This window comes from Balearica regulorum, chromosome 1 (genome assembly GCF_011004875.1).
Source record: "Balearica regulorum gibbericeps isolate bBalReg1 chromosome 1, bBalReg1.pri, whole genome shotgun sequence".
Lineage (NCBI taxonomy): Eukaryota > Metazoa > Chordata > Aves > Gruiformes > Gruidae > Balearica > Balearica regulorum.
Window position 1 is genome coordinate 18063375 of NC_046184.1, and position 26808 is coordinate 18090182.

The following is a 26808-nucleotide window of genomic DNA, read 5'->3' on the forward strand; positions in this document are numbered from 1 at the left end:
TACTGACCATGCCTCCCTACCCTCACAGATAAAGCAGTGAGAGGTGACGTGGCTCGCCCGGCTTCATGTAAAAATCTTGTAGAAAAGCTGGAATGCATGTGCCAGGCTCTACATTTATTGTGTAAAAATGTGCACTGACAGTCAAAACTGCGTTTTATGGGAGGGTCTATTTTGTCTGTTCTGACAATGGGTAGGTACTTCAAAGTATGTGCACTTTAAAGTGTTATAAATCATATTTATAGTACCAAAAGAAACCTCAGATTATATGAGAAACATACAATGAATTTTTAAACACTGTTCTCCCCTTAAAAGTTTGATAAGATACAGGGTTATTTTTACCTACTATTTGTTTGGAGTGGAAAATTTGTTTCAATTACAGTGGCAGCTCCTCACCCCCAAAATGTTCTGTAATTATCAGTGAAAATTGCAGAATCAACAGAAAAATCTGTTTCGTGAATTGCTCATAAACATAAATCGTTCAGACAATACAACTCTACTTCCTGCTTGGGCACTTATCCAGGCAGCGCTCAAGCTGAGATTTATTTTCTATTATTTAATTTTAATTGAATGTGCTGCTACAGATACTGTGCACAAATATCAAGCATGGTAACTGACTTAATTACATAATTTTCCCCCGGAAAGTGTGATTTTACATATCCCCTTAATACAACTACAGTTCCTGTGTAATCTATCTTTCTTTCTCACTTTGTGTTTTGACAGATGGGCTCTGTCAGACTGAGCAGCCGTGATCCAAGGTGTTACCACCCTCAGCTCTCCTCTGCCCCACGCTGCTGGGAGCTGCTACCCCGAAGCAGGGTGACAGGAGCTGCCGTGATCTGCTCCGTCGCTGCAGCAGTCGGGTGGTTTTGCAGCTTGAAGCGTTGATGAGCTGAGTGTGATCTCTGCTGAGCAGCAGGTACATTTGCCTCTGATGTCTCTGCTACAGGAACGCTGACTTTGGAGAGAAAAGAGGGCTGGACAGATGGGGTGATAATGCCCTCAGCCACACTTACTGGTCTGTCAGAGCCCCTGGCTTCTTCTAACAGCATCCTAGCACTGCCTCCACACAAATGAATTTTCTGTTTCAGTAATATCAGCACAAATGTCCCTGTGGCAAACTCCAAGCCACTGCCCTGTTGTCTACCATGTGCATACCCAAATGTTCAAAAACCTGAGTCGGGCTCCCCAAGTTATGCCATCTTAAGGAATTTGAACATTCCATTCTACAGTTTTGCCTTCTGATATTTGAACTGTACAAGCGTAAATGATACCAAGTTAAATTTGTTTCGGTTGGTTGGATTTTTCTTGTTATGATAAAGCTGAATTTTCATATAACTGCATGAATTCCCAGGGCCATAGTGAACCCCTTCTTCCAGGACTTTCCAGAGAGTCTGGGGTGGCCCATAGTGATGCCGCAGCAGCACATATCCAAGCTGTGGTCCCAAATCAGTGCTTCTGCCAGGCTCTGCTCTGGGACCTGCATAGGGGACAAGGAGAGGGTTTACCCCCTGCCCACTGCCCCACTAGAGAAAGTGCTTGTGATTGTTCCCTGGAACAAAGGTGGCATCACTTCTTTCCTGCTGAGAAGAGAGACAAAAGAAGAGCAGCAGAGGGCTGTGGGAGCAGTACATTGCTTCTGGGGAACTGTGCAGTCCGCAGGGATGAGCAAGTTAGTAAATCCTGCTCCATGTTAGCCCAGTCCTGTGGAAGCAGAGTGACGGCTGCTGTCAACTCAATGGATGGGTCTGCCTGGAAATTATGTTCTTTGGCACAGTCAGCATCTACTCTTCATATATCAGCCCCTAAATGACCTGCTGCCTCTTCAAAGTGCAGCTCAGGGTGTTGGTTTTGATCATTAAAGCCTCTCACTGCCTTTGTGCATTACCCAGTTCAGCTGGGAATTGTTTTCAGCCAGAGTCTTCTGCTCTGGAGCTGACCCCAATCTCTGTCACTGATAATATCAGTGAAATGGAAGGTCTAGCCATAGTATCATGATCAAGAAATAATGATTTATAGAGCACTTTGACAGATCACTATAGGTCAAGATGCGTAAGAATATTTTAATGTGGCTTCAACAGACAGATTTGCTGAATGTTAATGGCAAATCATATTTTGTCCCCAGTAAGGATCCAGTTTTTTAACATACCTGTGCAATAAGTGTTAACAAACTAGCTGATGTATTTATTTTATTCTATAGCATGTATCAAAGAGCTATTTATTCACAATACAGTGATCATAAATTTGGTTTCCTTAGTGATTTCCCCTGTGTGTGTGAACTCTGTTTATGTTCAAGTTCTTTTCCCTGCTAGATCAAATTATTTGTCTTCAGGGAAGATGGGTGGACTGAAGTGACACAATAATATTTGTGATGAAAATCTGAAAAATGAGTGCTTTTGTGGTTATTTACAAGGCAGATATTGGAGAACTGTGTGTTCATTATGTTGTACTAAAAATACACGCTAAATAATCTGTTTGGCTTTTATCCATAGAGATGGAAAGGAGGGTGTATTACTTCTAACACTTACTTATCAGGAAGATGGATGGATGAAGAAATTCTCAAAAAAACCAAAACCCCAAAATCTAAGTTTCATCCTAAGTTTTCCCTTCTTTATAAGGCTTTTCTGCTCCATAGCCTTGTGTCTCAGGAGATGTGCCTCAGATCACCTCATTACAGTATCTTGTGTCAAACTGAGTAGTGTTCACGTGAGCAAACTTGAGAGTAGGTCCAGCCCCTTGGGGTTTCAGTATCTGGTGTCAGGTTGTTTGAGCAGAAAAATCATCTGTTCTTACACATTTTATTCCTTCACATCCTCCATTCCTATCCTGAAGAAGGATTTCTGAAAGTGTAGCAAATGTTTGGGATTTTCAGACTAAGAAACGTGGAAACAGGGGAAGAAAATTTTACTTCTTTGAATATCTGAGTATTACAATCTCTCCTTGCTTTTTAAGAGTAAGGAGAGAGTGGAAGTTTAACTCACAAAGAAGCAGGTTCATATAAGCTTGCAAGTTTCAGGGAGCATGTACAGCCAGGATCTGCATGATTTCCTTAAAGATGTTGGCAAGTCCATGGTCCTAGTAATGTGCAATGCTCCTTGCTCTGCAGCCTGTTGGGAACCTTGTTTTGCCCCAACTCCCTTTGCAATGTGATGGCTGAGAATAATGTGTTTTCTGTTTATCTGTAAGTCTCTTGACTTTTTCTTTTTTTTTTTTTTTTTTTTTTTTTAATACTGGAGAACAAATCTGAGGTAAATTACAGTATTGTCTTGGCTGTTATGTGCTTCCCGGGTCGTAGCTCTTAGTTCATGGATGTGTTAGGTTTGCTGTCGTGATGGTGTTGGGGGCTGTGATCAGGATTTTTCTCAGCTGTGCTAGATGCTGTCACAACTGCAGAGTCCTTAATAGTTACTGAAATGAGTCCTGGGGAGGGACTTGCAGGTTTGAAGCTAAAGCTTTGCTCCTTACCGAGAAATGGAGAAAGGTGAAAGCCTCTGGAGGACAAGCGGATGCGTCAGTAGCCCATTGAAGCAGCAGTGGGAGTGCAGAACATGTGTAAGGGAGCCTGAGCTGAGGTTAGACACAGAAGATGCTCTTGTTCCTTTTCACGCTTTTAGCAAAATGATGGAGTACAGTTATGAAGAGTGTGACTGCTTAAGAAAATCCAGTGACTAAAAGAGCAAAGCAGCATTTTCTATTTTTCCACCTTCATTTTGTTGCTGTTCTCTGCATTCATCTTTCGGTTGCTCATACACTGAGTGACTGCAAAAAACCAATCAAATAAGCCTTTGCAAATCTAGCAATTTTGCTGGCTTTCTTACTGCTTAACCAGGCTAAAAAAATCAAAGGCATATAACAGAGAAACATGACAGCTCAGGAGAGGAACAGAAAAAGTTTTCATGTAAAACAGCTCGCTTTTGGATTGACACAGGAATTGATTGTTTTAATGATTGGGAAAATAAAGGATGGTTAAAGGCAAATTATGTATTTTTTGATACATATAATTTCTTCAACTCATATCTTGCAGGAGACGTGTTAGGATCTGAGTCTACTGGAAAGCTCAGGATGGACAGTGCAGTTCTTCATCTCAAATTTACAAAGCTATATTGATTGTTTGTCTTGCTCTAGTGCATTGTGACAACATAGCGGCAATCATTTTGGCAGCCATGTAGCCCCTAGTCTTTTCTAAAATGGTCTAAGTGGTCGACAGTTTATTAATGTTCCCATAATGGTGCCATTATGCTGCTTGTTTCGGTGCTGATTTCCTAAGTAGGGCACAGCAAGTTTTGTTGTGGCAGCTCTTGTGGCAAAGGCTGAGTGAGGTATGTCACACATGAGTTAATCTGGTCTAACAGCAGTGCGTTCCCCAGACAAATAAGAAAAGGCACTGGTGTATGTGAAAAAGAGTCTTGAGCTATGTTCCTTTAGTGTTGTTATGTTATGGCAGTGTGATAGTGTTTTAAAATGGCGGGGGGGGGAGGAAATTAAAATTCGTAAACTTAAGACTTGCATGGCAAAACTGGCATGAGAATTATAGCTGTTGGCTATTGCACTCGCTTTAGCAGTATTAAAGAAACTTGTAGTATACTAGCTATTAGCAAATAATTTACTCAAAAGAAGATATCTCAAGATGGATGGACATGATAGCTTTCACCTTCCCTGCTTCTAGAAAGATCTTTGTTCTCTGCTTTAAAGTTTGTCTAAATAGTTCACTATAATATCAAATAATTGTTGCTGAAGGGTAGTTAATGACCCAATGTATAGCTATTGTAGCAAAATTGTGTCCTCTAAGGAAGCAGTCTTTAAAAGAATAATTAACCAATTTTGATGGAGCTCTATCTGGTGGAATGCAGGGCCTTAGTATGATGTTTATTTAAGTACATTTTTGAGCAATTTAAGTCAGACATTTGTTCTTCTCTAATGGATGCTGGAAGTTCTCCACCACTGAACAAACAGATTTTCGCAGTTCTGGCTGTTGTATTCCTGAGCAGAGTTTCTCTTGAAAGGGTCTCCTACCAGCTGTGGACTTAGAATTTATTATGTCATGCTGAAGGTCTAATGCCTTGGTTAACAGGCTGTTAATTATGTTAATGGTGCTTAGGAAAAGATTATTATGAAATGTAGTTAATAGTCCTTTACAGTGCAAAAATGTTGTCTTAATATAGAGATATGAAGAAATCACCATGGTGTCTCTTAGTGCATGAGAAGACAGAGAGATGAAAAGGATACACTGCTTGCTGTTGAAACCGTACAAAAGACAAAGCAAAAATTCAAGATACTTTATTTCATTGAAGACATGAAACACGTCTTGCTACAGCCCATCCAGCCTCTGGTACGGTTATGTTTCATTCCCATTGTCACTGACAGGCTTTCAGACCATGATGGCATCCACAGCTTAAAAACTGGTGAAGTGTAGAACTAATAAGAATGAAAATCCCTGAGGTAAAGCCATGTCATGATACGTTCCACTACAAGGCATAACATGAGCAGAAATTTCGATGATGAATAATGTGTTATTAAAGTAATGTATTTGTGCATAGATTGAATGGAGCAAATTACAGACAGATTAATAAGAGATATGATATTATTATGGAGGAGAAAATCAGTAGCCATTTTTGTTTATGAAGACCAAGGAACTAATCTGGGCAAAAAGTTTGCTCAGTGGCAGTAGAAAATTTATTTTTTGACCTTTCTTTTAATCTGGCACAAAACTTCCCACAGAAATCAAGGTAGTAATGCACTATAATTACATCTATAGTGGGAGTGCATAAAACAAGTTTATCAAAGAAAGCCAACATTGATTTCTCTCCTATTTAAGTTGTTCTTACAGCTTCTCATTGCTCTCTAGCCCTCTTTCACACAAAAATTGTCTAATAACTCTCCCGCTCACCCCCAAACCCATAACTCAAGTAGCTGAAGCAGAGAGGAAGACTACAATATGCAGCTGAAGGTGGAAACACAGGAGAAAATATTATGGAAAAATTCTATTCTTTTTAACATATCTAGACATTTGAAGAAAGTATATTGTTAACACAGAATTACGCTGGTATATCCAGACTAAAATTTGTCATTTCTGCTAAATTAGATCCTTTATTTCACAGTAGAGTTATATATTATACTAAATTGTATCCTGCTTTTATCCCTGCACTTATTTGCAAGTCCTTGTTCAATTTGCACTTTGGGTATTTGGTACATAGTGGCAATTCTAGAGCCACTTCAAAGCAGTGAAATACCCAGGTGAAGATGTGCATGAAAAAACAGAAGATGATTCCACAAGAAAAAAGATACAATGATCAGTGGAGGCTTATATATGCAACACACATCTTTGTATAGGGTTCTAAGCCAGAGGATTTTAATTCAGATTTATTACTCTTTTAATTTATTCAAACTTGGCACTATATACTCTCTGTCAATTAGAAAAATGTAGTGTTGTACAAAACATACTTTAATAAGAATTTTCTTTAAACTAATATTTCAGGAGTTTCAAGAAGTGGGAAACAGGTTTCCCTGACTTGCTACCCTCAGACCCTCCACCACACCCTCATACTGCAAACAACAAATCAGTGTTCATTAGGGGTCCGTAGGTTAATGGGTATTATACTCAGCGTGCTATAAACTACAGAATCACAGGATGGTTGAAGTCACCCAGAGAGACCTCTGGGTATCGTCAAGTCCAAACCCTGTGCTCAAAGCAGGATCAGCTACAGAGGGTTTCTCAGAGTCATGTCCAGATGTCTTTTGAGTATCTCCAAGTGGGGAGACTCCAAAAACTCTCTGGGCAACCTGTTTTGATGTTTGACCAACCTGATAATAAAAAGCTCTTTCTTATGTTTAGATGGAATTTCCAATTGTGCCTACTGACTCTGGTCTTGTCATTGAGCACCACTAAGACCCTGGCTCAGTCTTCTTTATGGCCTCCCGTTAGGTATTTATACTGATAGAGCTTTCTCTCCTCCAGGAGGAACAGTGCCAGCTCTCTCAGCCTCGTCTTGTATGAGAGATGGTCTGCTCCAGTGCGTCCATGTCTATCTTGTACTGGGGAGTCCAGCATTGGACACAATACCCAGGTGTGTCTCACCAGTGATGAGTAGAGAGGAAGGATCACCTCCCTCGACCTGCTGGCAACGCTCTGCCTGATGTAGCCCAGGAGGCTGCTGGCCTGCTTTGCTTCCAGGGTGCATCGCTGTATCACTGGTCCATGTTCAACCTGGTGTTCATGAGCACCTCCAGGTTCTTCTATGCAAAGCTGCTTTCAATCCAGTTAGCCCATACTGGTGCATGAGGTTATTCTTATATTTAAAATAAAATAAATAAATTTAAAAATAAAACTAAAAGCAAACATTTTAGCCTTTCTCTTTAAAACAACACTTCTTCATTCCGCCCACCTCCCACACCCCCGTACGAGGGTCAACAGTAGCTGAGCTTCAGCAACATGTTAAAGCATCACTGAGAAAACCAAAGCAGCATTACTTGTGACCTTGTATATGCCATAAAGAAACTTGGAATTAAAATATGTTGAAATATAGAATGAATGTGATAAACAGCTGAAGCTTCTAATAAGAACAAGACAGTGATCATAGCATACTATCACCAGTTTTAGTCTTGTCTCTTATTCTTATGAGGGTTTTTTTGTCGTGTGATTTTTTTTTTTTTTTTTAAAGCATTGTTCTAGTAGCACAGCATATGTTGCTCAGTTTTCAGAATAATTCAGAATTGCCTTTCTGGTACAGCTGAAGAAATGCAAAGGAATCAGTGATATATTCCTAGGGCTAGTTTTGGCATAGTTGGAAGCATAGATGGAGCTGCTGCTAGTTGTTGTTCGAGGGCCAAAACTGCAGTTGACAACAGTTGGAAATGCATTAGCTGCAGCCATTATAATCGAGATTGTGGACACAGAAGTGAGGGACACATAATTTTCTTGTTTGGATTTGCCACTAACTTTGTTATGAGAAAACTTGGACAGCTAAAGGCACCACAACATTTCACATTTTGTTGACACACTGGCAAAAACTAAAAGGCTGTCTAGCATCTCAAGCACAATAATATTAGTTATGAAAAGCAATCTGATGAGAATCCAGCATACCCCTGCTCAAACATTCCATTACAATACAAAAGACTGTAAGAGCTGAATTAATTTGTATACCCTGCCAAGAGGGTACATGCCAGTGAGGATATCCAGAAGGAAACTGAAATTATGAACGGGTACAGCAGCAGTTGCACTGACTGCTCATGTTAGAGGGAGGTTTGGTTAGTGAAAATCTACCATTTAAAGACCAAAGTGTATATCTTCAATTCAAATGTTATTTCAACTTTTCTATACAGCTGTGAAAGCTGAAAGATTTGTTATAAAGGCAGAGCCAGTACCTGCCAAAGTAGGTGCCCTTCCAGGTACCTGGAAAAATATGTTAAAAGGTGTAAATAAACAGAACAGTTGTATTGAACTAAACAATCTCGGACCTAGCAAAACAAAAGGAAGCAAAAAAAAAAAATTAACATAGGTAGTGTATGGACTGGGGGCTCTTTTATTTGATTGGGTTTTGCTCCTAAAAGATTTGGTGGCAAGGAAAAGATCTACAATCAGGATTTTGTTTTTTTTTTTTTTTTCCTGAGTGCCCTACTGTGCTCTGAAAATATTTCCAGAATGTAGACAGTTTGTTTTATGATGTCTCTTCTCTTTCTGCCTCAAAACCAATAAGAGTATTTGTGTTGTGCATTTTCAGAACTTGATGAGGTTTTAAGCATACTTCCCATGTGAGAGCATCATCTGAAGAAAGGAATTATCAAGCTACAACAAAAAAGATTTGGTTTGCCAGATAAAACAAAGGCAGTATTAGCCCCTTCAATAATAAACTTAAGTATTCTTTAATTTATATACAACATATTTGATCTGAATCATAACAAACCAGAATAAATACTGTGGAGATTTCAAAGAAAATGATAGTATTATTACTTCACTGAAATACCAAGGGATGATAATATGAAAATATTTATTTTCACAACATGTCGCAAACATGACAGCTTGATAATATTCTGGATGATTATAACTGACATTTTGTTTGAAAAATAATAAACAATATGGTCTCCTGGAGCAATTACACAAATGCTTACTGGGAATGTGCCCTGAGATATTCATAGAGAGTGGCTCTCAGAGTGGGGGGAGCGTTCCTCCAAGGCTGGTGTCACGGGCTGACAAATACCCACCATTTCCCACCTGGCAAATAAGAACCTAATCCTGAGAAGTTAGAAGAGGAGAAGAAATTTCAGAAAGGACATCATGATTATTGAAAAAGTTGAGAATTACCGTGTTTGAAGCAAAACATGGGAAGCCACAATGCCATTTTATGTCTAAATAAAGCTGATCCGTTATGTTACACAGTACTCACAGATATGTATTAAACACTTCAGGATTCCCTGGGATAAAGAGCTACACTGCATATCTCATCAGTTAAATATTTATCTCTCAGGATAACTAAGGACAATATTTTTACGTGCAGAAATAATAAAGCCGTAAATGTAGAGAACTGATGGTAAAATCCCTGTAGGATGGTAAAGCTGCAAGTACAACACTGTTTCACAAGAAATCTTAGAAATCTTGAACGCCTCATGGCTTGGGTAACGAGGGGAGGTCAATACAGATCATTTTTAACATACTGCACAGTGCTTTGAACGTCACCAAATGTGGATGGATGAATATCTACACACAGCAACTACAATACATCACACAAATCTCAGGGCTGGGAGCTGATTGTTTATTTGTAGCCAAGAGTAATTAAGCCACTATGTAGCATTTCTAAAGTTTAGAATGGCTTGCTGTTGTGGGAGTTAAGGATGTAACAATCTTTATTCCCAAGGCTTTTCTGGAACTTAGTTGAGCAATTTTTATTAAGTCACATAATACTTTTCCATCTAAACAAATAAATACAGATTTACTTATAAATAAATAGTATCTATAAATACTCTCATTTATGAACAAAACCTGGTAATTAAAATAACTTATTTACATTTGTTAAGTTAGTTTGATGTTTAATAGCTGAAAATATCATGTTGCAATAGGGTATTAATAATGGCTTAGACTGTAGGCTGTATCAAAAGAAGCGTGATCTGCAGGTCGAGGGAGGTGATTCTCCCCCTCTGCTCTCATGAGACCCCACCTGGAGGACTGTGTCCAACTCTGGGGTCCCCAGTACAAGAAGGACATGGAGCTGTTGGAGCGAGTCCAGAGAAGGGCCACGAAGCTGATCAGAGGGCTGGAGCACCTCTGCTGTGAGGACAGGCTGAGAGAGTTGGGGTTGTTCAGCCTGGAGAAGAGAAGGCTCTGGGGAGACTTTAAAGCAGCCTTCCAGTACCTAAAGGGGCCTAGAAAGATGAAGAGGGACTGTTTACAAGGGATGTGGTGATAGGACAAGGGGTAATGGTTTTAAGCTAAAAGAGGGTAGATTTAGAGTAGATGTTACGAAGAAATTCTTCCCTGTGAGGGTGGTGAGGCACTGGAACAGGTTGCCCAGAGAAGCTGTGGATGCCCCCTCCCTGGAAGTGCTGAAGGCCAGGTTGGATGGGTGTTTGGTCAACCTGGTCTAGTGGAGGGTGTCCCTACCCATGGAAGGAAGGTGGAACTAGATGATCTTTGAGGTCCCTTCCAACCCAAACCAATCTATGATTCTATGAAGTACAGTACTACATGGGCAATCCCTGCGTTCAAATGCATGTTACTCATTTCTTCTCTATTATTGAAGAGAAACTATGGGATGTAGAAGCAGAAAACTCAGCTGATGCCAGAACAATTTCCTATTACCATGTTATGCACCTAACCATTTGGCCACTTACAGTAAATGACAATTGCTTTGCTAGAGGACCACATGGGTTAGAGGGCTAATCTTTTGTCCTTTATGTGAAACTCTTCCATTTCAAAACACACCTTATTTTGTCCTCTATGAGTATTCTCTGCCACTAAAAGGTGGCAAGGTCCATTTATGTGTATGGTTTATGGTCTAGCAATAGTTTCTACATAGGAAGAAAGATAAAGTGCCTGCTAGATGCAATGAACATAACTCAGGAGAGCCTCAAGGGCATGTGGCCAGCAACACTGCTGGGTAGTGCAGTGTCACGTTCAGCCTCACACATGTAACTTGCAGAAACATGCCTATGGAGAAAGTTGAAAACTTGCATATGGAGAAGAGCACGCCTTTTACCAGCAGTCAAAAGAGTCTCAAGTGTCTGTTCCTTATACCTGCTACAGATCACCAGGCTGCAAAGAAGATGCTTTGGCCCAAGAGGATGAAGATCAGGACAAGAAGCAATGGACACAAACTGAAACACAGGAAACACTTTTTACTGTGAGGGTGAGCAAGCACTGGCACAGGTTGCCCAGGGAGGTTGTGGAGTCTCCATCCTTGGAGATATTAAAAAGTCATCTGGACTTGGCCCTGGGCAACCTGCTCTAGGTGGTCCTCCAAGGGGTTGGACCAGGTGATCTCCAGACATCCCTTCCAACCTCAACCATTCTCTGACTCTGTGACTAGAAGTAATGTATGTTGATGAATGAGTTTTGTTGTCAATATACACATCGTTCTGCTCTCAGTACGAGGAGCAATATTACAGTCAAAGGCTGTGATGTGCCCAGAATTTCCTGGCAATGCGTATTTCTGTTCTGACTCCAAGGCCAAACAATGGCCTTGAGGACATCATATTTGTAAGAAAATCTTAATCTTTCTCATCAGTTCATACCCTCATAAAATCCAGATTTTCTCATCTTCTGAGACAGAGGAACAGATCTTTTCACTAAACTGTTTTACTGGTATTATTCCTATACCCTGTTACAGGCAAACTTGACAGCACTGGTGTTTCAAAAAGCACAGGTCAGATGTGGTACTTTGAACTCGCTGTATAGGTGATGCAAAATTTTTCAGTGTAGGTGCACTAATCACAGGAAAGCAAAAACCAGAAAGTCAGTAATTTGCTGCTGAGTATTCAGCCTTCTGAACATATTAATAACATTGACAGCTTTGGGCAAATTTATTAATTGCATGGTCTAGATTTATATTTCTCTTCTGAATACGTGCCAAATGTGTGTACCTTTAAGTAACTAATTTGTACAGACAACTGTGATAATTACTTACCTGAAAGAGAGACTACAGAAATAGCTGATCAGCTACATAAGTCACCAAACTGTCTCAACATATTCTTTCCTTTTATTTGCAGACACAAATAAATGCTTCTCTAAAAATCTGGACTTCATATTAAAACTTCTTCATTTCTAAAACTAAACTGTATAGAAAAAGGTGGAGGAGGAAAGACAAAAAGAATTTAAATGAGTCCAGATAGATTTGCATAATGTGGGAATGTCACTACACTTTAATATCTGTTATAACATTTCTGATATGTAATAAAATCAGGTTAGTGCCAGACTCTAGTAAAGGTCATCATAGTGCATTTTCATTTTATAGCTACAACATTTTCACATTTATTAAGATTATTTTAAACTGAATGAATTAAATGAATGAATGACATACTATGGAGGTAAATATCAAGGAAGAAGAATTATTATTTAAGTTAAAGGATGGTATTGGCACAAGATCAAATGATTATAAATTGGCCATGAATAAATTTCGAGGGGAAATTGGAAGAAGGCTCCTTATCCATCCAAGAAGTACATTTCTGGAACTGACAAAGGGGGAGGGCATTGAGTAATTTAAACTGTTTTAAATGTGATATGCTTGGGAAAGGGATCATGTAATTAAGTAGGAGATTTCATGAAGTGAGATTTGTTATAGGAACCTGGGAAGTCATTTTGTCCCAGGGCATAAGTCTGCAGTGTCAATATTCCTAAAGAGGTCCCTTAGAGATGCTATTGCCAGAAAATCATATAACCTTATCCATGTTGCTGAGTTTCTATTCAGCACTGGTTAGAAATCAGCTATCAGTTTCTGATCTTGATCTGTAATTTGGCTTCTGGTGTCTGCATTTACTGTCCTCTGAATCCCTTGGAGGTGAGCAAGTAGACACATATGGGGTGAAATTGTACCTTTAATAGCATTGCATCCTCAGATATCTGGTTGATGTGCCCAGTTCACACAGTCAGTGTAAAACTAGTTGCCAGGTATGCGCTCAGGAGGAAATTCTTTCCTGAATTTAAATGAGCAGCAGTCTTGCAGTGTAAGCATGTGTGCTGGTTTTGCGTGGCAAGGTTTTGGTAGCAAGGGGGGCTACAGGGGTGGCTTCTGTGAGAAGCTGCTAGAAGCTTCCCCTGTGTCTGATAGAGCCAATGCCAGCCGGCTCCAAGACGGACCCGCCGCTGGCCAAGGCCGAGCCCATCAGCGCCTCTGTGATAACATATTTAAGAAAGAAAAAAACAGTTAGAGAGCGCTTTTGCAGCTGGAGAGAGAGGAGTGAGAAGATGTAAGAAACTCTGCAGACACCAAGGTCAGTGCAGAAGGAGGGGGAGGAGGTGCTCCAGGCACCAGAGCAGAGATCCCCCTGCAGCCTGTGGTGAAGACCATGGTGAAGCAGGCTGTCCCCCTGCAGCCCATGGAGGAAGGATGAGGGGGTGTAGAGATTCCACCTGCAGCCCGCGGAGGACCCCACGCTGGAGCAGGTGGAGACACCTGAAGGAGGCTGTGACCCCGTGGGAAGCCCGCGCTGGAGCAAGCTCCTGGCAGGACCTGTGGACCCGTGGAGAGAGGAGCCCACGCCAGAGCAGGTTTGCTGACAGGACTTGTGACCCCGTGGGGGACCCACGCTGGAGCAGTTTGCTCCTGAAGGTCTGCACCCCGTGGAGGAGACTCACGTTGGAGAAGGTCGTGAAGGACTGTCTCCCGTGAGAGGGACCCCACGCTGGAGCAGGGGAACGATGAGAGGAGTCCTCCCCCTGAGGATGAAGAAGCGGCAGAAACACCGCGTGATGAACTGACCGTAACCCCCATTCCCCGTCCCCCTGTGCCGCTGAGGGGGGTGGAGGTTGAAGCCGGGAGTGAAGTTGAGCCCGGGAAGATGGGAGGGGTGGGGGGAGGTGTTTTTAAGATTTGGTTTTATTTCTCATTCCTCTACTCTGTTTTGTTTAGTAATAAATAAGATGAATTCCCTCTCTAAGTTAGGTCTGTTTTGCTCGTGGTGATAATTAGAGAATGATCTCTCCCTGTCCTTATCTCGACCCGTAAGTTTTTTTTTCATTGTACCTTTTCTCCCCTGTCTAATGAAGGAGGGGAGTGATAGAGCGGCTCTGGTGGGCACCTGGCCCTCAGCCAGGGTCAACCCACCACAGCATGTGACTCTCTTAGGACTCTCTATGAGTTTTATTTAGCAATTAAAGTGTAGGGTCCTGTGACATTAGGTAGATTTTCCTGCTTTTTCCTATGGTATGGTTCAGGCTTAGTTTCTGACAAAGTGTTGGGCAGATTTTTTTTATCCCTCATTGCATGGTACATGTGTTCTCAGACCCCTTTCAAACCAGGCAGCTGTTGCACGGCTGCCCAAAATTTGAGAGACTGGATTCCATGAATTGGCTAATTTCTCCCATTCTTTGTTCTTAAGGTAATCATCTTGCCTATTTTAAATATAATGCTTAAATTCCATTTTTTTAAGAAAATAAAAGTTACTGTTAAGAGCAGAAACAAACAAGTCATATGCATTCCTTGATTTTATAATCCCGTAACCATTTTCTTATGGACTTTCTATTTCAAGATCACCTTCATCTTTATTCACATTGGTACTCCCAACCTCACGATAGGATTATATAGGGTGGGACGACACATGAAATGGGAGCTTTGTCTTTGATTCTGAGGCACAAGAGGAGAAAAGAGATATACAATGTAATCGGTATTTCTCAATAGTAAGCCTTTGCTCCTAGGAAGCCTTGAACAAGGATCCCATGGAGGCCAGCTTAATCATGAAGTTTATTGACAAAGCTGAAAAGAGAAAATTGCATAGTACTTGTCTATGATACCTGCCTTTAGCTTTGAGCCTCAAATCAAAAAACAAACAAAACCCCCTCCTGCATAAAATAAGATCTCACAGCTGGACTATACCACTAGGTTTCTTGTGATTTGCATCAGCAGAGATGACGTCGATCTGAAAGAGCTAGAGAAATATTTGTTGCAACTCAAATATATTTGAAACAGCCCACACATTTAGAGAAAAAAAGTCTAGCAGCTATTTGGCAAGAGAAAAAAAATCCCTTCTGTGAAATACTGCAGATAGTGCGTTAAATACCATCCACTGTCCATTCATCAGAGTCCCACAGCTAACCATGAACATTGCCAGTAGTTATACCATAATTTCCAAGTCTCATCTCTATGTGTTGTGTATTGCGAGACTGTGGTGATACCATGATGAGAAATTACGATTCACAGTATTCCTGATGTATGTCATAATGTTCTCCCATGAAATAACATGAAGTTGTAAACGCAATAGGAGGTAATTGTGACCTCTTGTTCTTCAGATTTGTCAAAGGACTCCAAAATGACAGGCAAAGACTGTCACCTTATGTATGGTCTTGACTAGGAGACTTTTCACTATGGTGATAAGAAAGGTGAAAGCTGTAAAAAGAACTCTGCTTTTCCCTCCACTAGATTTTCTTATATCTGATCTTCTTCACTGCTCCAGTTTAAAACTTTCTTCTTCATAGTGGGGGAAAACAACTTCTCCTATTCCCTGTTGCAAAATTGAACTTTACAGTGCAAAGGCTGTCTAAACCCACATTCCAGCTGTCACTAGAAATTTTAGCATATTAGAGCAAATAAACCAGTCTGCTGCTGAAAAATAAATAGGAATTAGAACTGGTCAGAAATGTCTTGCCCTGCCCTGCTTGCCTGTGATAAGTATGATGAATTTCAGTAAAAGTGGTTTTGATTATGATTTCCATCAAAAACTTTACCTTCCAACAAAAACATTTAAGCATTTAACCAAACCTATATAATTTCTTGATTAGGAGGAAATCTAGTTCAGACAGAAGATCAAGATATGTAGTCCTTTTAGTGTGTTCTCAAAGACACAAACTATACTGTGAAGGGACATAAGGGAAAAAATGCCCAATACAGTAAAAAGATTTTCAGTAGGCAGAAATGAGAATTAAAGCATGCAGGAGAAAATAAACTGGAAAACATACATTAAGTGGGATGGAAAGAGCAGTAAAGCTAAAAGAGACCTTGGGGAAGAGAGAGGACAACAAATTAGACATTAATTTGTAACCCGATATTGGAGCAAAACAAGGCAATGAAAGTTGAGCTATTTATACAGAAGTGCATCATAAAAAAGCTCTCAGTAAATGAAGTAAACATTTTGGCATCTAACTTTCCCTATAGTGGGTTTATAGCCCCATTTTATAACAAGGACTGCAAATACGGAGTAGAAAAATCATGAAGGGCTGGATCTGGTCAAATACAGGTCCTGTGACTAGTATCTATCCTGCCTAACTTTACATGTCTTAAAGTTAATATGACACATCATAATAAGGTCCCTGTCTTAAGAGCAGACACATCACTCTTTGGACCTGCCTGTTTCTACAAGCAGAGAGTGGCTCAAGGGTGACCAATTTAGACAGCTGAACCTTTGCATGGCTAAAGTTTAGAGAGGTGAATCATGCTTTTTTGTTACCAGGGGACCTGAGAGAACTGAGAAGATGAGAATGACAAGAAAGGTCTAGAGGGTCTAGAAAGGATTAGATGTTTTGAAGAAGTGTTGAGAAAAGACTGAAGACCTCATAGCAGTTAATAATTACAGGAAAAATGAAAGCTTTGAGGAATGTGAAAAAATATTTGAGGTGGTGTAGATGAATATAACCAGGAAAATTAAAGCATGTTGAGGGGGATGTCGTATTTTGTAGCTTGTACATGGAACTCACAGTCCAGTTGAGGTGAAGGAAATGATTAAGTCGCAGGGAGAAAGTCTGAACCTCCGGTGAGGTAATTCTTTTTCTCCAACTTCTCACAGTTTGCGACTGAGTATTGCAGCACTGTCAAAGCAGTTACCTCAGTGTAACTGCAAAATGGAAGAATATCCAAGTTGTTCCGACTCAGACAGCCAGTTAATAGGTGCCTTCCTTAAACTGATTCACTACCTGACAATATGGCAGCTGTGTGTCCTGGCCAAATTTAGATGAGCAGTAACTCTTTGCACACAACACCAAGTTTCTCAGAAAAGTACTGTTCTTCTGGGTAACTATTTTCTATGGCAAAATTGTTGATTTTCTGCTCTTTTACTTTCTAGTTGTAGCAAGTGCAAAGAAGATATGCTAACCCCCAAGGTTTCATGGTAATATTTTACTAAGGAAATATTATAAACTTTACTAACTGACATTTTCTGGAAAAAAATGGGCTTTTTTGTATAAATTTTTACCTTATTTGTGACAAAATTTGAAATATAGTCTTTTTGCAGAAAGTTTTGACAAGATGAAGCTTTTTTGTGAGCTTTTATTTTGTTGTTGTTGTTGAAATGTACATTTCCTGGTGCAAATGGGTTTGTTACTATCAGTTTCAGTTAACTGGCATCTTTTTAAACAATTCATTGCTTTTGCTTACTGAAAGATCAGTTTTGTCAACTTTAAACATATTGACTTACACTTATTTATGATAATGGAGCTCACATTAAGGCTGATATAATTAAGCTTTGAATATGTCACCCCCTTGCCTTTCCGTAACCCCGTGAAGTTGAGCCGTCCTGTCTTTTAATATGCAGCCTTTTATACTGAATGAACAAAGCTGAGTTTGACATAAAATATATCCCGGAGTCAGACTTGCAAAGCTCTTAAAATTACTCACCCAGACTCAAAATCTAATTATCTTTCAGCTTTCTTCCTTTTACCATGAGAATGGTCAATAAAGTGGTGGGAAAACCAACTGACAAATGACATTTTAGATGTTAATGGGAGGAGAGGAAAAGGAGAAAGAATTTTCCAACACTGAATATAACCCCTGTCTCCAAAACCCACAAGTATGCTTAGGCATCATCAGGTTTAAATGCATCATGACACAGCTCATGTTATACTGTTTAGTATGCACTGAGTGCATAGAGGGAAGAGCATGAGAGAAAAGTAAATGGACTCGGTACAAAATAAATGGGAAACATAAGGCTTTTGAGACTAAGACAACATTTCACTGCCTCTTACTGTTTTCTTTCTTTTTATTTTAGGTTGAAGTAGTTTATCCTTTATGTTTCCAAGTTTCTATACTTATCTGTGAAGCAGCTGGTGCTATTTGTTCTGGGTGATTTAATTTATTTATTAGCATGTATTCTAAAGACACATAACTCTATCTTCTAATGGTTTTAGTGCATGCTCTTTAAATTACAGTTGTTGATCAGCTTTTTTGCTAGGCTGTCTCCTGGTTTCTTTAAAAGAACAATTAGACTTCAGTGCATTTTTCTTAAACAAGGAATTTTATGAAAGTGAAGGGTAGATTTGAATCATGCTCTATATAGATTCATTAAACATGGATATCAGGATGCTGGGGAAAGCTTCATGATCTTTGGTTAAAAGGTTCACAAAGGCTGCAAATATCTTTGCAAAGTGATATTTGATCTCCTAGTGAGATCCAAAATAAAGATACATTTCAACGAAATGTATTTGCCTTAATCAGTCCTCTAAGTCTTAGTTTTAGATAACATTGTCTTTTTATTCATGTGAGATGCAAACAAGAACGTATGATTCTTGTAAAAATACATTTTTACATTGCTAGTATAAATGTGCCTGTCATTCCAGCAGTATTTTTTACTTTTTTAAAATGAAAATATTCATAAACATAACATCCTCATATCCATTCTGGTCTGATTAGAATGAAGTCACACATCTGCTGATTGGGAAAAAATAGTTTGGTAACCGTGGTAGAGAGAAGATTTTACACTATAAAGCAATTCAAGAAAGAAGTGAACACTGGATCTATAATACTGTCTTTTTCTTTTTCTGCTCTGCTGCAGGAAATGAACGGAGAGCTGTAAGAAAGTTATTATGGCTTGCAGACTCTGTCTTTGATGACCCTTGAGAAATAAATCAGCAGTCGTTCCTCATGCAAAATCCCAAATAGCAGGAGCATTGCCACAGCTGACTCGTACTCACATTGCTGATGCCGTTGTTTATTTCTTTGCTAACACCTGAGAGGATCCACTGAGAGGATACCATTTACGTTCACTACAGGGCAGATGTAAGAAACTGTCAGCTGAAAAAGAAATAATGTTAAAGTCTAAAGAAATAAAGGTGGATGAGCATTCACCTGTAGACTCATTCACTTTTAATTCATGTGGGGATTTCTTCATGTCCAAGCCCAGGCATTTTTCGTATGTTTTTTTGGTTTTGGAGATTTTTATTCTACTCTTTTTTTTTTTTAAATGTGTGATGATTAGGAGCAGAATTATGCTTTAGAAAACTCACTAGTATAACAATCTCTCTATTTTAGGGATCTAAATCTAATCTAATCAGGGGAGTGGATGTGACGGAAAGTCTACAGGTACTTAATGCACCAGTTCTTCAGAAGTAAAAAAAAATATTTTTTTTTAAGGAAAAGCAATTTACAGTTGACTTTTGACGACTTCTCTCAATCTTTCCTTTTTATAAAAAAGAGTGGGGGCTTAAAATAAATTTATCATACACACCCAGGGCTGGACTTTCAAAGCAGATCAGTTTGCTAAATGAATCATCTGAAAATTTGACTGTTTGAGGCACATCAGGAGCAGGTGTGCACTTTAACCACTTCTGAGAAATCTGGCCTTCACGTGCATCCCAGAGAGCGCTGCATGTCTGATGCATCTTAAGCCAATGCTCTGAGAGCAAACATTGTCTTGCATAGTCATTATCTGGAATCAGAAGCTGTTTTTTACATTTTTACAATTTATTTTGAACTATTTCATGGCTTGTGCATGTCGATACATTGACAGATATCACTCCAGCTGTGTTACAGATATTTTATGTTATTGAACAGAGGTTGTCAGTGAGTAGCAACTCTCTATTGAATGAACACAGGAAAATCTGAAGAATCACAAAATAGTATGCTTTGAACTGTCATATTTCTAGGCAGAACAATACAGTAAATGATTCTCTCTGCTGTGTCAGAGCATCAACCCCTTTGAGGCACCAAGTACGGCTAGAGCAAGTGTTTGTTAGAGTGCAGGGAAGGATGCCTGGCATTCAGCCCTGGCTCTGGAGTTGATGATCTGAGCTCCAATCTGCCCTGGAGTGAGGGAAAAAGAGCTACCCAAGCAGAAAAGTTTTACTTCTCTTCCTCTCGGTTGTGGTATTAAGTTTTCTTTGCTGGTGCCTGTTAATTATTTTACATTCCTCAGAAAAAAGCACCTGTCACAGATGGAGTCATGCACTTCACTTGCAAAAGAGAAGCAACAACATGTTTATTGATATAAATCAGTGATTTAATAAAGTTTGATAGTAAATGCAACAGTGATTTAACAAGATTTGATGGCAAGGTACACTGCATGGAGGACAGGGTCAGACAGAACTGTCAGGGAGACCCTCCTGTTGTCTCATGAGGTTCAGAAAGGACCCCCCTTGCTTCCTAAACTCCTTCTCAGAGAGGAGTCTAGGTGCAGCTGGATCCAATCCTGGTTCCAGACTTGATCAACTGTTTATGTCTAAAGGATTAGATATGTGCAGTCAATCCTTTATATCACTTAGACAGGATTTCAAAGTTCAGCATGCTATTAGTCACTCACCAAGGATCTGCTGCAGCAAGGAATCTCTCAGCCTCAAGGGGTAACACTGAGAGGTGTCCCTCTCAAGGGGAGATCCCAGCATGCAGCCCACTGCTGTGCAGGACATCTCAATGGACTGTCCACTATTTATAGAGTAATATGATTGACTATGGCCGTATTTACATACCAGCAAGACATCTGGGTCACTGGTCGAGACAGCCCTTGGCTACTGTGTTGCCATCTGTCCCCCAAAGTACAGCATAAGCCAGATGCAACTATCACAACCCCCACTGGTGGTTATGGCTTAAAGGGGGGGTGGGGGTGGGGAGCGCACCTCCACAGCACCCTATAGAAACTCAAAGTACAAACTGCCATTTTAAAAAGAGCAACAGAGAAGCACAGGTGCTCCTATATCTGTAAAAGCCAATAATAACATTTTTTTAATGGGTCTACAAAACAATTAGTTAAGATCCAGCCCTTGAATGACATGCTCATGCCATTCATACACACAGGAGCAGTGGAGCAGAGAGCAAGATGGATGCAACTGGTTAGAGTCAAGTATTTTTAACTAAAGAGAGCAGAGCACAAACTTCATGCAGGTCCCAGTCACCTTCCTTCTCCAATCTCTACACACCACATATTGTTTGTGCTGGGTTGTCTTTGTGTATGAGACGGTTGTCTGAAGAGGCTAATCGAATGGAGAGTGCTAGTCTTGGTTACCGAAAGGTTGTTTGTGCATCCTGGACACGGACAGCACTTACTCCACCAGCTGAGCTGGCAGTAGTGGGGTTGGGAGATGGTGGGGGTAACTCAAGGGAAAAGGGAGTGAGAGGGCAGTGGCAAGAATCCTAAAAGCATCAGAGAGCACGCCTTTTCGGGGAAGGCAGCAAACAGAGGGAGGATGGTACAGTAGAGCTGCATGTGCTGCCTGGGAGAGCTGAAGTGTGGGAAGGCAGCAGCAGAAGTCTGGGCGAGCAATGAAAAGAGGAGAATGAGAAAACAGCAGGTTTGGGAAAGGCTGGAACCAGTGCTCTAGGCCAAGGTGCAATTTGTTTTTAGGATAAATCCTTTTCAGTAATGGCAGAAATAAGAGTTTAGAAGAGGAACTGTTTCTGCCAGAAGTGCACCAGACTTCTGCTGTCCAGCTTCCACTGACTGGTGAAAGCAACCTGGTTCTTTGTCAGAGGTTGCCCTTACCAGCAGCAGCACTGTACCAGTGTATTCTCAGCCTACTCTAAATATGCTGCTCTATGAGTCAATGCCATTCACTTTTTATTGCTGCACTGACTTTGCATGAGTCCCTGGAGGAAAGGGAGTTTAGGAGTCCCTCATGAGATTTGTGTCTGATGGCCTTTTGATAGCTCTAGGGCTCATATCACTTTGATCCCTTCAATTCAAATAAAGTAGTATGTGTTTTCCACTGCTCTAGGCCTGTCTATATTCTAGCTGAATAAATATATCCTTATTAATGTTCATTTGTGCATAAGCTTACATTTCTGCTTGTGACTGGGTCTTGACTGGCAGCCCACTGGTGTCAATGCAACCCCACTCCAAGCGCCAGCCAGGCGAGCTTGCTCACTGCCAGTATCTAAAGGTACCTTGTCTTCAGAGAGAGGATATGGTTCATAATCCGTTACTATTTAATTGTAACCTCTCTGTTGATACTGCTATCGAATGCACCAATTAGTTTCAATTGTGCAGGTGGTTTTACTAAAGCAGACAGTTAGGCTAATGGGAAACGGACTGTGATCATCTACCTCATTTCACAGAGCTAAGGAGCAACAATCTAATTTGAACTGAGTTCAATTATTCTTGACTGGAACTTGCTTTAAACTAGCAACCTCAGTGCAAAAAGGCTGTCGGGGCCATTCAGCCTCTTTATTTCTGTTTTACACGCATAGGTCTCTTCATCAGAAGTATTTGACAATAACTGGCTCTGACGTAGCCGTGAAACGTTCCTGTTTGGCCACATCTAATGGAGGGTTCCTTCCCCACACAGCCATTTTGACATTTAATTCTTGGGAGCTGTAAGGAAAACTCGTCTTATCTAAACACACAGATAAATCATTGCCTATTTAATGAGAGTAATTGTACTAGAAAAAATATCAAATGACCTCCTACAGGATTTTAATCAGCTCATAGGTCTGTGTTTTGTTGTGTGGCCCTAATCCTGTGTGTGCAGTTAAGTGTTTAGCACTGTTTTCCGTCTCCTATTCTGATTCTGAAAACTTGAGGATGATAAAAGGCAGACAGAGTAAAAACAGGACAGGAGGTGGACAAAATTAAGGTGCAAATGGAGCTACACAGATGTACTTACTGATGGGTGGTCATTTCCCCAGGAGAAGCCAGAGAGGTTGTGAGGGCACCGGAGAAGTCAATACCTTTTTGGTCTTAGGAGGCAGATCTTCTTGCCACACGCAAATACTTGGTTTAAAGGTCATGTAACTGCCAGTCTGTCTGATTTTCTCTTTCTGTAGCATTTTGAAACAAGGCTGGCTCATCCTCACTGTCATGTTGTTTTTCTTTCTGTTTCTCTGCAGGGCTCTAGTCCTGGCTGTCCACACCACAGATTTGTTAGTTTGATCTCAGTTTCTGCTTGAACAATGCAAGTAGATCTGCTGGCAGGACAATGTGATTGTGAAACAGAATAACTCCTTCCACAGGGTGCGCCTTGCAGACAGTGCATGGTGTCTCACTCTTCCTACCTGAGAGAGTCCTCCAGCAGTAACACCTCAGTAAGCCATTAAAGGGAGCCCATGGCACCTCCCTAAAGGACAGAGATCATGCAAGGGAACAGCCTTCAATGGACAGGAGATGGGCACCACCAGAGCACAGCGCCGAGAGGCTGAGACAAGCTCCAGAGCCACCCCATCCCAATTCTGCTACATCTCACCACTCATATGCAAGGGGTGTAGAGCTAGGACTGCCACTCTCTGCTGAGCAACAGCCCCTCTGTCCCAGGGCACCTCCCTGGCAACTGAGAATGGGGTGCATCATTTGCACAACCACTGCATCCTGAGTGATGCTCAGCGATACTGTCCTGTCCTCCTGACAGTCCTGCATCCGGTGACTGCCTGTGAAATGCCTTGCTACAGCATCTTGTGAATGATAATGGCTTTCAAAAGCAACTGGAACCATTAACAACAACAACAACAACAACAACAAAAAAATCCATTAGAAGTTATTAGATGTAATCACCTTTGTCTAATGATATCTCCTTTGTTGGAGGTGAGGAAAGCATTTTTGGGAAGTGCTACTAGCTTTTAATTTCTCACTTTCTTTGGTCATATCTGGTTGTGGCCACTGTCAGAGTCAGCACCCTGGACTTCTGTTGTACGCTGATAAGGCCTTTCTGATTTAGTTGAACCTTTTTCTGAAGGATGAGCCATACTGGAAAAATGGCAGCAGGCAATATGGTCCAGTAATTTATGGTAGATATTCTCCAAAGACCTGCATGAGAGGGTGGTTCCCTCACACAGGAAGTATGAGCAGGATGATGCTGAGTGCTAAATAGATGAGTAGAGAGAGATCATATGGTCTGTATCAGAGGGCCTGCTAGTCATGAGGTGCTAAAGGTTATGGGCTAACAAATCTTGTGTGTGCCACCTGGTGTACATCATGGATGTACATGATCCATGCCAGCAGAACAGTACGATGGTCTAGACAATGTGAATATACGCTGGTCCCTACCAACTGACCATAGATAAATGTTTGTTTGTTCCCTTAAATTGATTTCAAAGTCTGCATGAGAAAAAGCAAGTGAGCTAGTGACTAAACCAGTTTTTTGATGAACTGAATAACAAAATTGTATTTTTTGAGGTTTGTTTCTTCCTATATTAATAGAAATGTTTTCCCAAGAAGGCAAAAAAAAAAAAAAAATCATTATTTTAAATTAATAGTGTTTCTGTTTTGTGTTCAAAAGTAAACAAGACATTGAGGAAAACAGGGAGACTGTGTTGAAATTATTATTGTTATTATTAAAAACAACACTTTTGGGCCTGTGGCTAGGTTGTAGGGAGCAATAAACATTTCAAAAATCAAGGGCTGATTTACAAGGGCTGAGCAGCTGTGGTAAGAATTTCAAAGGAGCTCATGTCCTATTCAAACTATGATTAATATGTCTTTTGTTCTTAAAATTAAATGCTATCAATTTTACTTTTAGGAAATGTTAGCATAAAATCAGGAGTATAGCCAAGACACTATTATTTTCCCTGTACAATATCCCTTCATGTGGTAACCATAAAGTCAGGTTTGGCACAGGGAATGGATGATTATACTTTATTTATCTAATATAAAATTTTAGTAAGGTGCAAACACAGATCTCTTAAATATTCAATAGTTTCCATTCTGAATGGAAAAATGTAAATATCCTATCTGATTTATTAAAGATGTCAACAAAACAAGCGTAATCTGACAATTTAAAGGATTTACTCATGGCTAGCATTCATTTCAGTCTCTCCAGAATCCCAAATCATAATTGAATCGAACTAACTTTTATCTGACATCATGAAGATTGAGCCTGTTCTAAGAATGTTCACTCTGTCATTGAGAGAAATGGATAACCTGAGCTCTGAAGTCCACTGTGAAGAGAAATAATCTTGAACTGTGGCATTTGATAAACAGTATTTGTATCACCCCCCCAAAAGTAAATGGATTTGGAGATTAAGTGATGATTGATAGTACAAACTTGCTTAGAGGTTTTTCTTTAAATGCAGTTATCTCAAGAAATCTGTTTTTAAGCTCTCTCAGAATATAGAGGTAACATGGGATAAAATAATCCTTACGTCCATTAAAAGAATTTGTTTATGTATGGCATATCCCTTAATTGTGTGAAACAGTCAGGGGACTATTAATTGCCTTCTTGATGAAGAGACCAGCAGCTCAGTTAGTTACTTTTAGAAAACAGTAAAAAGTGCCTTCCTGATTCAGCACAGAATTCATTCAAGCCTGTGAAAATTTGTATTAATTCAATATATCATTGTTATAAAAACTGCATTGTACATAGTTAGCTAATGCAATAAAGCGTAATTTAGCACTTTTATTTTCAAAGTATGTTTGCATGTGGATCCATTCTCATGCTATAGTGCCTTCTCTTTGTTTTATGGTCACAATTAACATAAAACAATATTTTTCTCTTCAAGGAAAACATAATTTAATATTAAGGCCATGTCTGAAACTGGATAATTGTGAAAAATAGTCCTGCTGCTGTCTGAAGATCTCTTGAGCAGTACAGACCCCAAATTGAATGTTTTTGTTGAATCAGTTCTTTCCCTGGAAAAGTCATCAAATGGAGAAGTTAATAGAGATAGTCTTGACTCTCAAGCATCGGAGGCCATCACATAGCAGAAACACTTCTTATGGAGATCAGGAGAGGCTGAGACCTCAGGTCAGTGAGGCAAATTGAATGTGGGGTACATGCCCATGCCTACGGTTGTGCAGTCAGTGAGTTGCAAACCTGTATGCCTCAGTGTGTTGATCCATAGAGAATCAAGACCCCAAATTCTCTCCTGCTTGGCTTTTCCAGCTTGTTGGACATGGAACAACTCCTTCACATGCTGTCACATGCTAACAAAACATGCAGAGTGGTGAAGGGAGACATTTTCCAGCAGGGACCTTAGACTGGCCAGAACTTTGAAGGGGATCCACTTAGCTCTAGTGAGCTCCCAAAGAAAAGCCTTTAAGCCACCAAAGCTTGGTTGTATTAGAAATGCAAGCTTAGATTGCTTTTTAAGTAGCACAATCTCAAAGTAACAAGCAATAAAAATGTCTTATAAACAATTTCCTCTGCCTGCTGCAAGTCTTTACATTCAACCAACTCAGAAACTTTCTGTGTTGCAGTAAACTCTGCACTGCCCCTTCTGGTCCTGATGAGGACTCTTACCACCACCTCCACGGGATGAGGACCGAGTGCTCCATCTGTTCTCCATCTGAACACTCTTCTCCTCAGAAAAAAACCCTATCTATATCTCCCCTTTTTCCAAGAAGTGCTATGTGAGCTCCTCTTGCTTTTTTTGAAGAACATAACGTGTAGCTGAGAACAAGCAAATCAAACATACGTAAACATTTATCTGGTAGGGGTTTGAAATTATGCACAATATCTGCTAGCATTGTAGGGGGATCTGCCCTCAGATACTGTAACACAGAGTGCTGCATGCATACCCAAAAGATATTTGTCCGACCTTAAATCAC